This window comes from Chelonia mydas, chromosome 18 (assembly GCF_015237465.2).
Source record: "Chelonia mydas isolate rCheMyd1 chromosome 18, rCheMyd1.pri.v2, whole genome shotgun sequence".
In the NCBI taxonomy this organism is placed as follows: Eukaryota; Metazoa; Chordata; order Testudines; family Cheloniidae; genus Chelonia; species Chelonia mydas.
In genome coordinates this window covers 23,084,865-23,103,990 of record NC_051258.2, presented here as the reverse complement: position 1 = coordinate 23,103,990, position 19,126 = coordinate 23,084,865, and the positions used below count along the sequence as shown (strand labels likewise).

Sequence of the window (19,126 nt, the reverse complement as noted above, 5' to 3'; positions counted from 1 at the left end):
TAATCCTAACATGGCCAAAGGGGAATGGTCTACAAGAGTGTATTAAATGGCATTTTCCGTTTCTAATTCCTGTGATTTGTTGGTGCTGCTGTAATACAAATATATGAATAATAATAAACAGTGAAACTATTATTCCCATTGGGATACACTATTTGGTGGTCAAACTCTTTTACCATTGTGTCTTTGCATGGGTAGCATTAGTTATACTTGTAGGCTGCATTTTCTAATAAGAAATCCCAGATAAGATTAAACTCCAATGCATCTAATTACTAGTACCTGATCTGAGGCCAGGGTTTCCTTTCCTAAAAGGGAGATGTGAGTGACCCACCCTACTCTGGCTCTACTGTGAACATGGCCATCCCTCGGGGGGTGCAGGGCCCAGGGCGGAAGTGACGAATTCGTCTCTTCTGGGACCAACCACTCCGGCCAATCGCACCAGCCTGCGGGGGCCCCCAAAGTGCAGAGCCCAGAGCCGGGGGGCCCAGGACAGAAGTGATGTATTAGTCTCTTCTGGGACTGATTGCGCTGGCCAATTGTGCTGGCCCGCAGGGTCCCCCAAATGGGGGGCCCGGAGTGGTCGCCCCGATTCGCCCTACCCAAGGGACGGCTCTGACTGTGAGACCTACCTTCTGGCCCTGGAGCTGTGTTCAGGACAATTCTCATTGTCTGAGCTGGCTTTCCCCAGGACGTTTAGAGAAATGTCTCCTATATACCTTTTCTCCTTGTGTTCCCTGATTCCTTGTCCTACTGCAGTTGAACCCAATCTCCCCATCTCAGCTGCAAGGAGAGTTTCTGGAGCCCCTCCACAGAGCTGTTTCACAGGCTCTAGTCCTCTTCAGAAAGGCTTTCCTGAACAGTGCTTGGTGTCTAGTGTAATGGCAGCTTTCCCTAAGCATGTTTCAGGTGACATTTCTAGCACAGTCTGAATTAATGTTACTGAGAAGCTCTTTTGAATATTTCCAGCTATGGTCTTGTTCTGGTTTGCACCATCCTCCCCTGCCATCAGCTGCATTTGGGCTGTTAGTATTAGGGCTGAAGCAATAATCATCCTCTTCCTCATTGTCGATTGCTCTTTGGTTGTACCAATGACATGAAAGTTTGGCATGCCCTTGTATATACATGCAAATATAAAGTGAGGGTAGTAAGGGTTACACAGAAGATATAAACAAATTTTCACAACAGCCTTGTTCGTCACATCCAAGCAACGAAAGACAACGTGTTGGGATTGGCATGATTTTCTACATGGTCTCCTCCTCCTAACTTGAAGAAGCTACTTGATTAAGGCCAAGAGAGCAGATCCAGATCAACCCACTCTTGTGTTTCTATGCCACTAGTCCAGTCTATATAGGATTCTACAATTTGCTGTGAGTAAATCATTTTTCTGAGAGCAAGAAGAGGAGGAAATATTTTATTTATTTTGTATTTTTAAGAGGGAAAAAAGCAAAAAACAAGCAAGCAAATTAGGCAGGTTAAAGTTAAAGGCATTAGCGGAACAGCTCAAATGCAGAGAATGGCAGCATCTACAGTGAAAATATCAAAAGAACCAAGAAAATTTCTGCAATTTCAGCATGCTAGAATAAAAGAGCAAATAATTCAAAAAATAATTCTCCGTGAATATACTGTGGTCTTTACTTCATTCCTTTCATAGCAACAGAACTATGGATATTGGATTTGCTTTGGTGCAATCAAATTATTTTGCACAATATTTTCTATGTATGAAGCCATTGCCATAAAGGAATGTACTTATTATATAGTAATAACAGTTTTAAGCATATGAATAGTCACCAAAAAGAATTACTCACGTGGAAGAAACAGACTGATTTATAAGCAAACCACAAAATCTATTAATAACGTCTACTGTCCTCATCCCACACACATCCTCCACCCACCTAAACAAGATGCAGAGTGAATCTTTGAATACACTAATGTATTCCACACATAACTCGGAGTCAGGGGCTCTGCCACTGACTCACTCTGTAGCCTTGGGTAGGTCATTTCACCTTTCTGTTGTAGTTTCCTCAGCTGTAAAACAGGGATGATAATAATAATACCCCCTCCCTCACTTCCCAGAATGGTGTGAGGATTAGTTAATGTCTGTACAGTGCTCTGAACATGTAGCACACTAAATCATAAGTATTATTATTATGTTAAACAGTTCATGTGATTGCCTTCAAGGTATGCATGTATAGTACTCGGGGATTTCAGCTATAAAACTACCTCTCCCTTTGCAAGTCCCCATCTCAGATAAAAGTTGGACAGCACCACTCTTATCAAAGAAAGAAAAAGCCTCCCTGAAAATTCCACATTGAGGGATGCACATTTCAAGCCACTTGAGTCAATTTGGATTTTTTTTTTTTTAAAGCAGACAAGCATTTCAATCTAAAAGGAGAAACTAATCATTCCCCACTTCTTTGGGCCTCCCCTGCCCTGCACTGGCATCTTTGGGGAATAAAAGGTGACTGTTTTTAGTATGTCAAGATACAGTACAAGCTGTGTCATAGAGCAGCAAAAAAACAAAAAACAAACAAACCCAAAAAACTCTTGACAAAGTTGAAAGCAATCCAGATTGTCCTAGGATAAATAGCCACAAAGCTGAAATCGTTGATTGGATCTGAAGGTAACCCTTGCACACATGCATTATCAACTAAATTAACTCTTTATGGTTGGCACTACGGCGCTGTCTACACTACAAAGTTTGTCAAGTGCAAATTATGTCAGCATACAGCTGCCAACTTTTCTATATCGCTCCGGCGCATGCAAACTTGGGTGTTTGTGTCAGTGCTGCGCATACACACCATGAGTGGTTGCATCGATGTAAAATGGGTGCACCACTGGTAGGAATCCCCGTGTACCCTGAGACAACATCCTGATCAATGCCTTGTGGGACATTTTCGCAGTGCTGTGGGATACCAGCAATTTGCTCAGGATTTTGTGGGAGTCAGGGATCAAGTTCCCACCACGCCACTTTCTCCATTCCATCAGGGGTGGCTCTACCAATTTTGCTGCCCCAAGCAGTCGCCGCCGAATTGCCGCCGGCGCAACAGCAGTGGAGCTGCTGCCAAATTGCCGCCGCGCCTGGAAGAGAGGCAGAGCTGCTGCCCAAAAGCCACCATAGCGGGAAGAGTGGCGGAGCTGCTGCCGAATTGCCACCGTGGCACACGGACTGCCGCCCCATTCTGGATGCCACCCCAAGCACCTGCTTGGAAAGCTGGTGCCTGGAGCAGGCCCTGCATCACATAATTCTCTCCCCGTTCCATAATTTCCATGCCCTTTTAAAAAACTCCTACAGTCCCATGTACTGCTTTTTGGTCTCTGCCATCTCTTTGGCAGAATCATGGACCCTGCACAGCTCAGCACACTTCTCATGAGCATTGCTAATACAAGATGCAGGAGCCGCCTGTATTTGTAGAACTTGAACAAGTCCTGCTGCGACTAGGAGTGCAATGAGGAAGATGCAGAGTTGTTCAAGCACAAGATCTGGATGCTGATGGATGCAGAAAAAAAATAGTGCCAGGCTGCTGCTGGCATTCATGAAGCAGCTCCACATGATAGATCACCACTTCTGGGTCTTGAGAAACGAGCCTTGATTGGTGGGATTGCATCATAATGCAGGTTTGGGATGAGAAGCAATGGCTACATCATTTTCGGCTGCAAAAATTCCTGGATCTGTGTGCCAAGCTCATCCCAGACCTCCAGCGCAGGGACACCAAAATCAGAGCTGCACTGACAATGGAGAAGCAAGTGGAAATCATGCTCTGGAAGCTTGCAATGCCACATTCTTTTCAGTAAGTGGGTAATCAGTTTGGCTTTGGAAAATCCACAGTGGGGCCATTGTCATCCAGTTGTGTAAGGCAATTAAGCATCTCCTGATACACAGGACTGTGACTCTCAGTAATGTGCAGTGGATGGATTTGCTGCAGTGGGGTTCTCAAACTGAGGTGAGGCGGTAGACAGGATGCAGCTCCCTGTTCTGGCACCATCTTACTCTGCCAGCGATCATATAAACTAAAAGGGTACTTTTGCAGTGGTTATGCAAGCACTAGTGGATCACTGGAGATGCTTCACTGATATCAATGAGGGCTGGTCAAGAAAAGTACTTGACGCTCGCATCTTTAAGAACACAGGACTTTTCAAAAAGCTTCAAGCAGGGACAATCTTCCCCAACCGAGACATTACCAGCACCAATGTTGAAATGCCAACAGTGATTCTGGGGGACCAAGTCTACCCCTGGCTCATGAAGCTGTACACTGACCATCTCAACAGCACCAAAGAAAGATTCAACTACCAGCTCAGCAGGTGCAGAATGATTGTTGAACATGGTTTTTGTAGATTGAAAGGTCACAGATGCTGTTTACTCACTACTGGAGCTCAGTGAGCAAACATCTCCATTGTTATAGCTGTATGTTGTATGCTGCATAATAACTGTGAGGCAAAGGAGGAAAAGCTACCCCCAGGGTGGAGGGACGAAGTGGAGCAGCTGTTTGCTGAACTGAAACAGCCAGATACAAGGGCTATCAGAAGACCCAGCTGTGGAGCTATAGAGCTGACAGAGGCCCGAGACCCTTTTAGCAGTCAGCCAAAGTAGTGTTGTCTGATGCTTTATGAAATTATGTTTCTTGTGTATGGAAGTAAGATACGGTGGATAACTGGCTCCTGCTATGAATTCTGTAATGGTTGGTGTAAACTAATAAAGATACTCTCTGAGTTTCCAAAAAACAGAACTTTATTGTGTGCAAAGATATTGACAGCAAAATTAAAACAGGAAAACACACAAGGTAAAAACCACTTAGCAGCACTGTAACATGGTGAAACTTACTTTAAAACCAAGTAAAAACAGAAGTAAACAATGAACATTTATGTTCATGTATGTATACAGCAGATTGACTCTGATCCTGTGGTTTTCACAGTTTGGTGTATGTGTAGCTATGATTCTCCCTGTTTTCCCCCACCATGGAGTGGCAGAGGTAAGGATGCACAGCATGTTGCCAACTAGTGTGTTTGGGGGTGCAGCGAGCACTGACCATGGAGTTTTCTAAGGATTGGAAAAGCTGCTGAGTCCAGGATCTTTGGGCATGTTGGTAAATAGTGGTCTGCAACATCTGAGTTTGTGGCTTCACCAAACCCATGATGTCCTGGTGCATTTCCTGATGCACTTCTCAGTCCTCTTCCCTCCCCTGCAGAACCACTCTCTCCATTTTTGGTCCTTCTCCATGGTCACGGATGCATAACCCCTCTAAACCCTCTGTTCACTGGCCAAGGCCATAAAGAATTGGAGAATCTTGCAGAACATATCCTACCTAGTCGTCTTCTTTCTCCTCCTGTTCAGCATCAGAGCTTCACCACACATGGAGGGGGCACCCCACAAGGCCACCATGTCAAAGGCTGCTAATATACAGTCAGCTACACCATTAGATTTAGTCGTAACAGAAAGGGAAAGATAAGTCTCCAAACTCCTATACATTATTCTCATAAATACCTTTAATAAGAAATGATAGCTTTGGAGTGCCTAATTACAGCACCACTCTGCAGCTCAAACTATGGTGAGTACGGCCTACACTAGTGGAGAGGAAGGGGGGTATTCTGTTGCATGGAAACTTTAAATGCTAGGCTCATCAGGTATGGGTATCCGGAAAATGCAGTGAATATTGGGAATATTTTCACAGGCCGTGGTGATTCTGGCTGATATCTGATGCTTGAGGGTGACAAAGGCACAGAGAACTCAGCTGCCAGTTGTGTCCCAAAGCCACCTGGGCACATATGCTGCTAGCCTGTTGACTTCAATGGGACCAGGCACAATCGAGTGGGAAAGTGGCACTGCAGAGTGGGAAAGTCTCCTATTGCAGGGGAAGAAACAAGGCTGCCATTCCTAGAAACGTTCAGAAGAAGATTGCAGAGTACAAGTATTTCCATATGATAGTTTCATAGAGTTTAAAGCCAGAAGGGACCATTAGATCATCTAGTCTGACCTCTGGTGTATCACAGGCCATTAAATTTTTCCCTGATGCCCCTATGTTAAGCCCAAAGATTTTAGAAAGACTAAACCATTTCAGTATTCAGGAGATTAACTTGTATGCCACAGGCAGAGAACAGGAGACACCAAGCTGCCATTTAATTTGGCCTGTCTATATAGAAAAGTTGCACCAGTTTTTAAACCAATTTAGGTAAATCACTGTCCCTGTGCGGACACTCTAATTTCAGTTTAAGCGTAGATTATGTCAATTTATCTTAAACTTTTAAACCTGTTCCCTAACAACTGAAGCTACACGGAAAAAGCCATGCGCAAGCTGAAATTAGAGTGTTCATCGAGACAGTTGTAGCAGTTTAACTATATCAGTTTAAATTCACACCTTAGGCTGCACCAATGTATCTTTCTCACATAGAAAATGTTATGATATTTAACCTAAAGTTAACATTAGACTGGTTTGTAAGCATACAGAGGGATTACTTCTACTGATTATTCAATTTCTAAATGACTTTTTAAAAGTAGAGTACACATTTACATAGAAATGAGAAATATTGTGAAGAATGCATATTATTTGTGTGATGTTCACAGGGTTGCTTGCTAAATGACAATAAGCCTTAGGTAGTTTTGTATGTCTGCAGGAACCAAAGTTAATGGCTTTACTTAGCCCAGTCATTGGTTCTTATTTGACAATACAGATGTCAAGGCCTTAGAGCTGGTCTCTTCCAAATCACATACACAACACTCCCTAGCTTGGGACAGAGGTCAAAAGTACAGCTGATTCTAAACCAAGACAAATATTGTAAACTGAAAATCCATCAATAGACAAATAAACCATTACAATTATATTTATTTAACTGTGTTTTTTTGACACAGTGACAAGAACTCTCATATAATGTACTGAATATTGAATGATTAATGTAAAAGTAATTGCACCAAATTTTCAATTTGATGTCTAACTTTGGAATATTTGACGTCGAACTTTGCTAATAATGGTCTTTCAAGATAAAAGGTAAAAATTTCAAAAGCAGCTGAGTCCCAATTTTGAAAGTGACAGACACTTGGATGCCTGAATTCACTCTTAATCTATGGCAAGACTGCATGACGTATAGAATGAACAATGGAAGCACAGTGAAATACAATCATGGTATACCATAAATTATACCAAAAAATTTTCAGTAAAATTTTCAAAAGTGCCTAAGTGACTAAGGAGCTAAGAACTTTTGAAAATTTTACTCTTAGATTCTTAAGTAGTTTGAGCACTTTTAACACAAAGTTTTTAGTATTTACAAGATCGTTTTTCCAAACCCAAAGCCACCCGAAGTGGAGTTGAAAAAACAAGTTCACTCTGTACACAAATCTCTAAAGCACAACTTCACTTTCTTGAATCAGAGTGTGAAACAAAGACAGTGATCCTAAAAAAGAGGGGAATATACAAGGGGGGGGGGGGGGAAGTCCTTCAGCACACAGGGACAGAAGCACTTCAGTTCAACACCAGATGTCCTGAATTCTAGTGTCTCAAAAGTTAAAATCCCACCAAAAACCCAAATACAATTGCCTTCCGAGTCACATTATGAAAATATGAAGAGTGGAGGAAAAGAAGCTTCCTATATTGAATCATATAAGAACCATCCCATGTAGCGATATACAAGACCAGAAAATGAAAAAACGTACACAAACACTGTGGCCACAATTAACACATGCAACTTCTGTCACCCAACCCCCTCCTGAAAAAAATCACTCCTTTCTTGCAAAAAAATAAATACATCTCACTAAAAACAAATTAACTGTTGTTACATCTTGTCTTTTTAAACATAACAAGCTGATTGAGCATGTTCAGGGAGGTTCCATGGACATGGCAAACCTCTGACTGAAAGTCTGCATTCACCAAGGTAAGAAAGCACATTATTTTCAGTGAACTGTAGGTCTACAGTTCACATTGTGCTCCCTAACAGCAGGTCCAATCTCTAATATCCAATTTGCAAAACAGAGCATCCATTCAATGACACAAGGAAGGGGAAATGTATTTATACCACAGAAATAAAGATTCCAGAAAACGCCCGATAACAGTTTATTTCAGGCAATATGCATAATTTAAAAATACACAACCACATATCGTCAAGCCTGGCTCTGCTGAATATGTGTGATGCACTCAAAGAGCAGCTCATGCGCTCTCTGAAATATAAGTACCAGGGCGCACGCACACACTCTGTGGGCATTCAAAACAGGTGAAAGTGTCCTGAGACTTGAATTTAATTCAGAATATTTTAGTAATTGGAAGACCTTTAAGAAGGATGCAGAAATCTGTTTTAACAATTCACAGAGTCCTCATTTCTTTAGGGGGAAAAACAGCCTATCCAAAATGGCAATATCCCTTTAAGAACTTATTCTGTTAAGAGGAGCCTTTGGCACAAGACATGAAGAAGCTTATCATGGCTTACCATGTGGCAGAAGCCAGGTTGTACTGACTATTATTTCATTGGTCTGCCCAAGTTTTCAACTGATGCAATTTCTTAAACATTTCACTTGCTCCTGTGCAAATAACATCTTAAGCAGGTTCACTGAAATCCAAAGACTTCATCCATGTTGTAGTTAAGGAATCTGTCTATATTGGCTGCAGATGGCTGTACATATTTTGTGCCATTACAGGTGGTGACAATTCCTGCATGCCAAAATGCCAAAAATGTACAGAATCTGTGGAAACTAGAGTTTTTTAAAAAATGGTAAAGGATTAAAAAGTTTATATTTATCCATATCAAATTCCTAAATGTGATACCTAAACATGAATGGGATCTCTTATTTTGCATTATTTGACCTGTAGAAGAATACCACATGCATCACAATACTGACACCTTTCTTCTCTTGTGATATCATGCAGGAAGAACACTGAACAATAATAAAGTTGTACTGACATTTAAATCTCAACAGTGAAAGAGAAAAAATACAGTCAGATGAGCTGGATGAAGAGTATGCCTGAATCTTTCATAAAATGGGGTGGTTTCAAAGGTGAGAAGACTGCCATGCCAGCATTTGCTTCTGAGAACAAACAACAAAACAATTACCTGTATTTTGGAAGGTCAAGAGCACAAGGGCATCTTCCCTGATGGAGACTAGGACCTGCATCTCTTCTTCTAAGACAGGAATTTTAGTCTTCACCATTGTCAGGAGAACAGACCCCTGAGCTAGACACTTGAGATTGTTTTTTTGCTCTCACTCTTTCAGTTTCTTGGCTTAAACTAATAGTTTAAGAGAGATTCCTAACCTCTCTTCCAGGCTAATCTTCTTTGCCATTAAATTATTCACTTTATGTTTTAAACTTATTCCTTGCAACAGAATATCATTTGCTGCCTAGAATTTTTCCTCCGAGATGTTGTCTACCACTAACCATAGGGATAGTCAAGTGAGGGTTGTTTTTTTTTGGCAGTGGTTTCACAGTGCTGAAACTGAAAGTCACTTTCCGAGAGAGTCTCAGGGAACACTCATTACTTTCCATTGACAAGTGGATAAGAAAGCAAAAGTCTGACATAATGAGACAACTCCCAAATCTAGATTTAGATAAGAACACCAACAACTATTATGATGATGATGATGATTTTGTATTACCATAGCACAGGGGCGGACAAATTTTTTGGCCTGAGGGCCACATCGGGTTTCCGAAATTTTATGGAGGATCTGTTAGGGGAGGCTGTGCCTCCCCACACAGCCAGGTGTGGCCCAGCCCCTGCCCCCTATCTGACCCCCCCACTTCTCGCCCCCTGATGCCCCCCCCAGACTCTGGCCCCATCCAACCCCCCGTTCCCAGTCCCCTGACAACCCCCCGGGACCCCTGCCCCATCGAACCCCCCTGTTCCCCGACCTCTGACCACCCCAACCCCTATCCACACCCCTGCCTTCAACCACCACCCCGAACTCCCCTGCCCTCTATCCAACCCCCCTTCTCCCTGACCCCTTACCAGGCTGTCTGGAGCGCCAGTGGCTGGCGGCACCACAGTCGCCCAGAGCACCAGGACAGGCCGCCGTGCACCCAGCTGGAGCCAGCCACGCCACCGGGCAGCACAGAACACTGGGTCAGGCCGCAGCTCTGCAGCTGCGCTGCCCGGCAACAGCTCGCAGCCCTGCTGCCCAGAGCATTGCACCGGGGGCACAGTGAGCTGAGGCTGCGGGGGAGGGGGAACAGTGGGGGAGGAGCTTGGGGCTAGCCTCCCCAGCCAGGAGCTCAGGGGCCAGGCAGGACAGTCCTGTGGGCTGGATGTGGCCTGTGGGCCGTAGTTTGCCCACCTCTTCTGTAGCACCTGCACGCCCTAGTCATGGACCAGGACACCACTGTGCTAGATAATAATAATAATAATGGGTGGACACAACTGGGGGCTTAGTGATTGGTTTGGCTCTTGCCCCCTGTCTCCACACACACACTTAGGTATTGCATTAATAAATAAAGGAAACACTGTGTTTGGAACAGAAATGCATTTATTTCACTTTATTAAATGTGGACAAAATTCTGCCACCCCCAAATAAAAATATGTTGCTTATGCCCCTGTGACATGTAGGACTAAAACCTAATATTCCCTGAAGAAAACCACATGTCCCTCCTAACTAACTTTTAGACCACCCTACACATCTTGTGTCCTGGCTGCCTTCGAGACAACGCTCTTCCCGTGCATCATCCCAGCTGGGTTTTTATAGAACGACGATGCACAGAGCTCATCATGGAGCCTGTTTATAAAAATCTAAAAGTAAAGAAAGGCCAGATGTGTTCCCATTATTACAGAACCATAAGAAAAAGGCTGGCCAGCCACAACCCAAAATCTGGCAGAGCTGCTCAGACTAGGCCCCACCAAGCAATACACCCTTCTAGGTACAGTACTGTTCTTACCCATTCTCCCCACACCTCATCTCTGCGGGCCTTCCCCATTAACATTTTCCAGCCTCATCTTAATAGTCTCCATCTGGTGTTGTCTGTGTTAAAAAAAATACAAACTTATTAGTTTAGTAAAAAAAAATACAAACTTATTAAAGGGACAAGGATAGGAGGCCAAACACTGACTTCTTGGGGAGTGACCCTGTACTGTAAGTCTCCCCTTCAAAATTCCAGGAGTGGATGTGTCCCTATCCCCCACTCCAAATTCACTCCTTGCTAATTCTTGCATCCCTGATACAGCAGGTAAGGTTCATTTTGCTGTGTGCCCCATGATAAGCAAACTGATCCACAAATACCTTCTCTCTTCACCCTGGTTCGGTCCCTACTCTTGTTTATCATCTCCCTTTCAGGAAGGCAGGGTTTCCACTCCAATCACTATCAGCCCTGCAGTAAATCAGACACCATAGGGATGATTTATTAGTATTTGTTGTAGTACTAAGAATTATTTGATAAATAAGAATCCACTTCTGGAATGGTGAAGGGAAGCTTCTATACGGATGGCTGCCAGGAAAGGCCAATTCATCTATGCAATAACCTTGAAAGTGTCCTTTTAAATGTCATGTTGCCTGAGAAGACCTGGGCCAGCCTGCTTCTTTAAGTGCACAGATTTGTCCTAAAATTTGAGTCACTGAGGCTGTATAGACTCCATTTAATTAACAACAGAAACAAAAAACATCATCCATGGAGTGAAGGATTAAAGGGATTATGCACTTGGATAGCAAAATGCAAAATTAAAATCAGCCTCTATGTGCCATTCATCTGCTGCCCAGGGTAAGTAGGACAGATACATTCCAGTGACCATTAGGAGGCCTCTTTAATTAGTCAGTGGCTCTTGTCCAAGGTCTGGGATGTTACAGTCTGCCTCACATTTGTCCTCTAAATTCAACTCTGGAAGCGTTAACAAACTGTTTTATTCTGCAGCAACTAGCTGGACTGGAGGAAATGCACACTGGAGCAGCTTTACCCTTCCACAGCTCTTCAGTGTCTATGGAAAAGCAGGCAGGAAACACATACAAAACCTGGAAACAGGTCAGCAGGGGAGAGAAGGGATAAGGACTGCCATGGCAGAACTGCTTCTGCTCTGTTCCCTCCTGTGGATTCCAGCTCTTACTCTCTTGCTCCTGCAGACAGTGAGCCAGCGCACCATCTTCAAGGACAGCAAAATCTCAACAAACTGCAGATCAAAAAGGTTAAAACAAAAAATTAATTAGGAACATAGTCCAATTTACTGAGTAAAGCATGCATCCCCACCCAGCTTGCTGTCAAAAGGGGAGGCACTCTCTCCCTTTACTTCACTAAGCCACTTGTAATTTGGAAATTCTTCATTTTTACTAATCCTCATTTAATGGCAGAGAGAATGCAAGGGAACAGCACTGCCAGCCCTCCCTGTTATGGAGCAGAGGCTGCAAGAAGCTACAATTACCTTTTTTCTTTATTAGAACCAAACAATCACTTTCTTACAGACTCTTGGCAAGCACACATCTCGACAAACACCCAAAGCATGGTGAGTGGGGCAGGGGTGCTCTACATGGGGAAAAGAGCACTCTGCAGGGGTTGTGGTGCAGCCGACTTGGGAAAAAATTCTAAAATTCTTTCACACTTTTCCACAGGCAGGGGTCATTGTAGCAGATATCTCACTGTTGAGGATAAGCAGGGAAGCAAGGGTACATCTACTACATGCTTGTGGCTTCTGCCCTGGTCCCTATGCTGCTCGCCTGTGTGCCACTTTGATCCTTGCACAAATGATTATCGAATGGCACAGGAAAGTTTCCTACCATGGGGAAGGGACAAAGCAGCTCTGCAAAGGAACCTTTGGCAGAGGATTGCCGAGTACCTCCAGGAAACTTTCCTAGAGATCTTTCTGGAGGATTCCCATGAGATCTTGGTGTGCACCCTGTTCAACCGAACTGATTAGCTGCAAAGGGAAATATCCAGCACCCAGAAACACAGTCAGCCTTGTACATTTCTATACCCTGAACCCCTCTGCACTACACAAAACACAGCCACTTACCAGGCGTCTCCTCTCCTGCTCACCAGAGAGCAACTGCTGAGACTGGCTAGACACCTCCGGAGTGGAGAACAGTGCCTGTCTGCCTGCCTGCCCCACGGAGCCACCCCATCGGGAGCTCCACATCATCTAACTCCACCTCTTCATCAATGACTTCATCTTCCGGGTTAGGTCCTCTTTCCACCGCCTCCAGGCCCGCCGAAGTATCCATGGGACTCTTGGTGATGGAGGTGGGGTCGTCACCAAGGATAGTGTCCAGCTCCTTATAGAACTGGCAGGTCTTAGGTGCAGCACTGGAGTGATGGTTTGCTTCCCTCGCCTTATGGTACGCCTGCCTCAGCTCCTTTATCTTCGCTCTGCACTGCAGCGTGTCCCAATCATAGCCCGTTTCGCACAATCCTTTAGTGATCTGCCCGTAGGTATCAAAATTCCTACGGCTCACGCGCAGCTGGGACTGCACAGCCTCCTCTCCCCCTATACTGAGCAGATTCAGCTGCTCCGCAGTGGTCCAGACGGGAGAGTGTTTGGTGCGATAAGATGTCATGGTCGCCTGGGAAGATGTGATGAGACCTCTCCATGCCGAGCCAACAGGAAACGAAATTTCAAAAATTTCTGGGGCTTCTAAGGGGGAGGGGCGGATGGTTGTTTATGTGGCCGTAGGGCAGTGGAGTTCAAATTGCTGACCAAAGCGGTCAGGAAGGGCATTGTGGGACACTTCCTGGATGCCAATTAAAGCGATAAAATCAAGCATAGTGTCTACCCTGGCACTTTGTCGACAAAAATTTTGTGCAAAAACCCTTGTCTCTCATATCAAGGTGGTTTTATTTTGTCACCAAAACAGGGTATTTTTGCTGGCAAAAGTCACATTGCAGTATGTACGTATCCACTGTTTTGTCGACAAAAGCTGCCTTTTGTTGACAAAACTCTGTAGTATAGACAAGGACTTAGTGAAATGAAGAGCTATCAGAAGTTCATCCAGTAACACCCTCTCTAAGAATGCACTCCGTCAGACACAGATAACACCAGCTCAATCAGAAACTGGGCATGTTTGAAAACCAAGGTAATAGCACTCCCCGGCTATAGGAAGCTACATGACCACATTCCACAGTCTGAGAAGCTGCAGCTCTCAACTGCCGAGACTTTACTCTTAACTATGTGTTGAAATTATGCGTTTGGTTATCTGTACTTAGGGTTATCTGCATTGTTCATGTAACACCAAGTGAAAGACTAGAGAAGTAGTTAATGAAATCTGAGGATTTCACTAGACTTTGACAGTTTTTAAGGCATATATAAAGTTTCTATGATCACCTGGCACAGCAGGGGGAGGCAACTATCAAGCTGTGTAGCTTCCCTTTAGCACACTGGCATAAAGCTCAACACTTACTAATGAGCAGGCCTCAGCAATTAAGTCAGGTGTCTCTGTTCATGGAAAACCTGTGCTGTAGAAGGCTACATTATACATTGTATTGACTTTTTGTTTGTACTTAAAGATCATGTCACTCCATGTCAGGGGTGGCCAACCTGAGCCTGAGAAGGAGCCAGAATTTACCAAAGTACATTGCCAAAGAGCCACAGTAATACGATCAGCTCCCCCCTTCCCTGCTCCCAGCACCTCCTGTCAGCCCCACCGATCAGCACCTTCCACTCCCTCCCCCCACATCCGATCAGCTGTTTCGTGGCGTGCAGGAGACTGTGGGGGCGGGGGGGAGGAGCGAGGGCACGGCAGGCTCAGGGGAGGGGACAGGAAGAGGTGGAGTGGGGACAGGGCCTGTGGCAGAGCCAGGGGTTGAGCAGTGAGCACCCCCCAGAACATTGGAAAGTTGGCGTCCGTAGCTTCAGCCCCGGACTTGGTGCCTATACAAGGTGCCGCATATTAACTTCTGAAGAGCCGCATGTGGCTCCAGAGCCACAGGCTGGCCACCCTTTCTCCATGTAATTAAAGCGCTGTGGCTGATGTTAGGGCCTTCTGACTAGGGCTATGTGGTACTGCTTTCTGATCTGGTTTATAAGCAATTCTGGCAAATTGCCTCTAGGAGAATGGAAAACACCTGTTCAAATGTAGTACTTCAAAATGCATTTTAACTATATTTACTCAAATGTATACACTAAAAAGTAGAAACAACTGGAATTTTGTACGGTCGTTTCTACTTGCAGGATCACACAAAAGCAGCTATTTTTATAGACATAGGAGAGCCTTTGTGTTGAGCTATAGAGAAAGTATATCTATATACTCTATACAGTGAGATGGATAGTTAAAAAATAGCATGTAATTTTTATTTATACTGACAGGGTGAGGGACGATCACAGTTTGGGAGAAGGGTACCTGGACTTTAAGGAGAGGTACTTAATTAAGGAGAATTTGAACCCTGCAAAACAACAGCTTCAAAGCCACTTGTTTAGCTCCTTCATTTTATAATTTGTTATGAATGTCGTCAGAATGCATGCTTCCCCCACAAGTGAAACAAGTACATTCAAGGAATATTTTTGCATACTGCTCTGTGGGTTTAGAGTGGCGTCTTCTCATCAAAACAGGAATGAGCACAAAACAGACAGGCAAAGAACAACTGGAAGCTGTTTGGAGAGAGACTCTTTCAAACAGCTACACAGCTCAAAGAGAAAGAAAAGACAAACAAGCCAGGATATTCCAAACAGTCAGCCACGGTACAGATGCCTCTGACATGAAATGCAAGCATATAGAGCAGCATACAGAGCAGCAAGGAACTCCTTTTCATCAAAATGACTATTCCTGATCTCCCACATACTTTCATGGAAACAGCTGTACTTCAAACAAGATGTCCCATGTGCAACTTGCAACAGTAAGCTCTTGCTTCACCACAAGACCTAAGTTGGAGAAACCCCAAGTCTGGTGCTCAAACCTGGTATCCCAGATACATTAAAATTTGACAGCCAAGCTCAGGAGCTCTGTGCACTGCCCCCTTGCTGGAAACAGAACACGGCACTCCCCTTGCTCCAGGGAGAGTATATCCAAATAGTGACAGATTTCCAGGCCCTGTTTGTGTGCATTATTCTAAAGTTTGAAGAATGGGCTAGAATTCAATTTCTATTGACAAATATGGCAAAATAATATTTATAAAGTTGGTAATTGACCAATCGAGATACAACCTAACATTTTAATATGTGCCTTGTGCTAAACAAACACTCCTGCTGCATATTCCTCACATGAACTCAGACTCCTCAGACTTATCAAAATTCTTTCTATAACAGACAACTGGGACATCACAACGGCATTATCACATTAAGGGGAACGAGCAGGAGATGCTCTAGAGTTTAAGGAAACAAGGATCCTGTTTGCAGGCAAACAACCCTCAAAATAAGAGGATGGGGAAATGCAAAAAGTAGATGCATTCAAAGCAGAATATTTGCAAGGTGGCACAGGTGGCCTTTCAAGAATACATGGTGCAATTTTAGGAGATTTGTTTTAAGTGAAGTAGAAAACAATCAGTCCTTATCTCTCCTGTGGGACAGCAGGGGAAGTGGCCAATCAGCCAGAAAACAGCAATAAAACATCATCTAAGCAAACCTTATGACTGCTAATGCTATTTACTGGCTTTAAGTCCCCATTACAAACTGAGTTTAGAACTGGAAGTAACAGAAGGGCTGCTGGACCAGATGAAGGAGAAGAAGAAAGGGCCATCCGAACGTAAACTCCACTAGGACTTCAAGACTGATGATGTACAGGAGAGAAGAGACTACTAGAGAGCTGACAATGAAAAGAATTATACATAGTTACTTGACTACATAGCATATGTATGTCATCCAGGGCCACATGAGTTTATGAAGTCTTCCAAAAGTAAATCAATTAATTTCTGTTGTGCCCCAGATTATGTGCTGGAACTAGGCCCAACCACAGAAGATAGCTACAAAACTGTAATATAAGGTTACTCACCACAAAGGAAATGATCAAGGAGATGTGTAGAAATGCTACAACTTAACTTATAAACAAAGTCCGTACATTAATTAACTTTACTTAAGCTATCACCTTTCAATGTTTTTTCCCCTGGAGAAAGGTCACCCATAGGAAATGGATATGAGGTTGGAGGGGGACAAAAACAGTGAAAATTACTGCATACGGGAGACCATAATGTAAGTGAGCACCTTTAATACCTTGGACGTCATCCTTCCCCCACAAGATCTGGGTGAAGCTCCCAGAGAAGATGATTTTCTTTTACACCACTACATGGTAGCTTTCCCTACTTAGCTGATGGCTATATTTGTCCGGAAAGAGCTGCATCTCACCGTATACACATGACCAGAATCAATTATTTCAATTCCCTAATCAGCTTGCAAGAGGAACATGTCGGCACAATCTATACATCAGGCCATTTGCCTTCAAGAACTACAGCTCACCAGACAAGAACATTTTGCAGTGTTATGATTACAAAATTTATATTAGGATTTGAAAAATATAACTTTTTCATATCCCAAATGGCCATAAAGGCTAAAGTGAAAACATATGGTGCCTTTCACTGTTCCTCCTCTACTTCTCTGACTATCAGATGAGATGCTTCATGGTAGAAACCAATAGAGTTTCTAGGAAAGACAAATTATTTTATTTAACATGGATAATCAAAATCACCACCATCACAAAAATCTCTTATCAAAGTTCCTTGCCAAGCACATCCCCAAGGCAGTGAGATGCTAGCTCTGGTCATTGGGAAGTTACTGCCATTTTAAAGATATTTCAAAAGACTGATTCATTCAGATAAGATTCAGATCAAAATAATTTTTATTACTGATCCCATTGCTTTTTACCCTTCATTTTCTCTCTCTTTTGTTTCTTTAGCTCACACTGTTTATTGTGCTTTTTAACCTGCTGCTACAGCAGAAAATCCACACTATGTCATCACTTGCTGAGGCAAGGAGCCCACCACTGTAAATCTGATTATAGCAATCATTTGCTTTGAAGTGGGCAATTTTAAAAGAAGTTTGATTGGTACCTTTTAACATTTATTTGTGAAGAATAATTACTGGACATGCGTGTAGTACTGGCGACACTGATTGTGCCTTTGGACATAACCTCAAGACCATTCAAGCATTTATACATGTCATACTAGGCTTAAAATAATTAAAGAAGATTTTGGCAATGACTGCTTCTCATGGAGAATTATATCTGGATTTACCAGCCACCTTTGCATCTTTACAAAATGGCTTTAACTTGGGAAACAATTAACAACCAAGATTTCATGCATTTTCAAGTAATCTGCATGCACCAAAGCCATGTCCTATAGCTCTGACAGATCTTATGAGGCAATATTTGAGGAACAGCACCACAATCTGGTACCATGTCTTCTGGCATAACCTCCACTAGAATCCTCAGAGAGCTTCTCCTGGGGGGCTGGCCAGACAGGCATCCTAATGGGGACAACCATCTGACCAGCCCAGATCAGAGGAATCCCTAATTTTCTTGGGAAATCTAGGATCCAGTAAAGCCAGTGCATCATATCTCTTTGGAACATCTCTCTTTCAGAGACATTCCTTTTTGCACTGTGCAGCCTCTTCGAGCCACCAGAACTATAGAATCTGAGCCTCTAAGTTTGCTAGTTAACTACTGCTGAAGAGCCAACGCAAAGAGTAGAATGCATTTTTAGACAGATTCACAGCTATCTCAGTGGCTGATTTTTGTTTTTCAGTGACATATAATAGGGTAATTTTAATATCAGATATTTAGAATCTAGAGGACCTGTTTCAGATCAGATGTAGGTCAAATTTAGGGATAATCTACTAGGCAGTGTTTCCCACATATAGAAAGAGAACTATGCAGAAACGGTTCTAGCCTTCCCTGAAACTGTATAGGAAAACTTCTGACCCTCTTGGGCTCAAGCAGTGCAGGACATGATCTACTGAGGGCTTCACTAAAGTGAGAAATAAAACAGACCAATGGTAAAATTACCAAGGCTGTTTTCCCTTTTGTATAGTGTTACCCTTAGAGCAGCTGGGAATGGGCATTTATTAACTAGAACACATCCTGGAACTTATTTTTAGTCCATTTAATAAATTACATGAAGTAGGATTTAAGTATATGTTCAATTTTTAAAAGCAAACAAAAAAGTCCATGCTGGCATCACTCCAAATCTGTGTCATCCGCTCTGCAGTTCCAAAGTATAAAAATGAGAAGGAAAGCAGCATAATGTTGATGCCTGGACACATAAAGGGAGCAGTGCAGACACATATATACTCAAACATACATATGTGCACACAGTACAGATTTTTGGCGACC

General features: G+C 43.3%; 2 long non-coding RNA genes across 2 annotated transcripts; one reads left to right on the top strand and one right to left on the bottom strand.

Moving 5' to 3' along the window:
- The first annotated feature begins 8,503 nt into the window (after window positions 1-8,503).
- LOC122463281 lies at window positions 8,504-8,881 on the top strand. The gene is made up of 2 exons (XR_006286477.1): window positions 8,504-8,685; window positions 8,841-8,881. It is a non-coding gene; the product is annotated as an uncharacterized LOC122463281 (long non-coding RNA).
- A 1,530-nt stretch (window positions 8,882-10,411) lies between these two features.
- On the bottom strand, window positions 10,412-14,411 carry LOC119563945. Its single transcript, XR_005222730.1, has 2 exons — window positions 12,892-14,411; window positions 10,412-12,054 (listed from the first exon to the last, which is right to left on the bottom strand). It is a non-coding gene; the product is annotated as an uncharacterized LOC119563945 (long non-coding RNA).
- Between the last annotated feature and the right edge of the window lie 4,715 nt (window positions 14,412-19,126).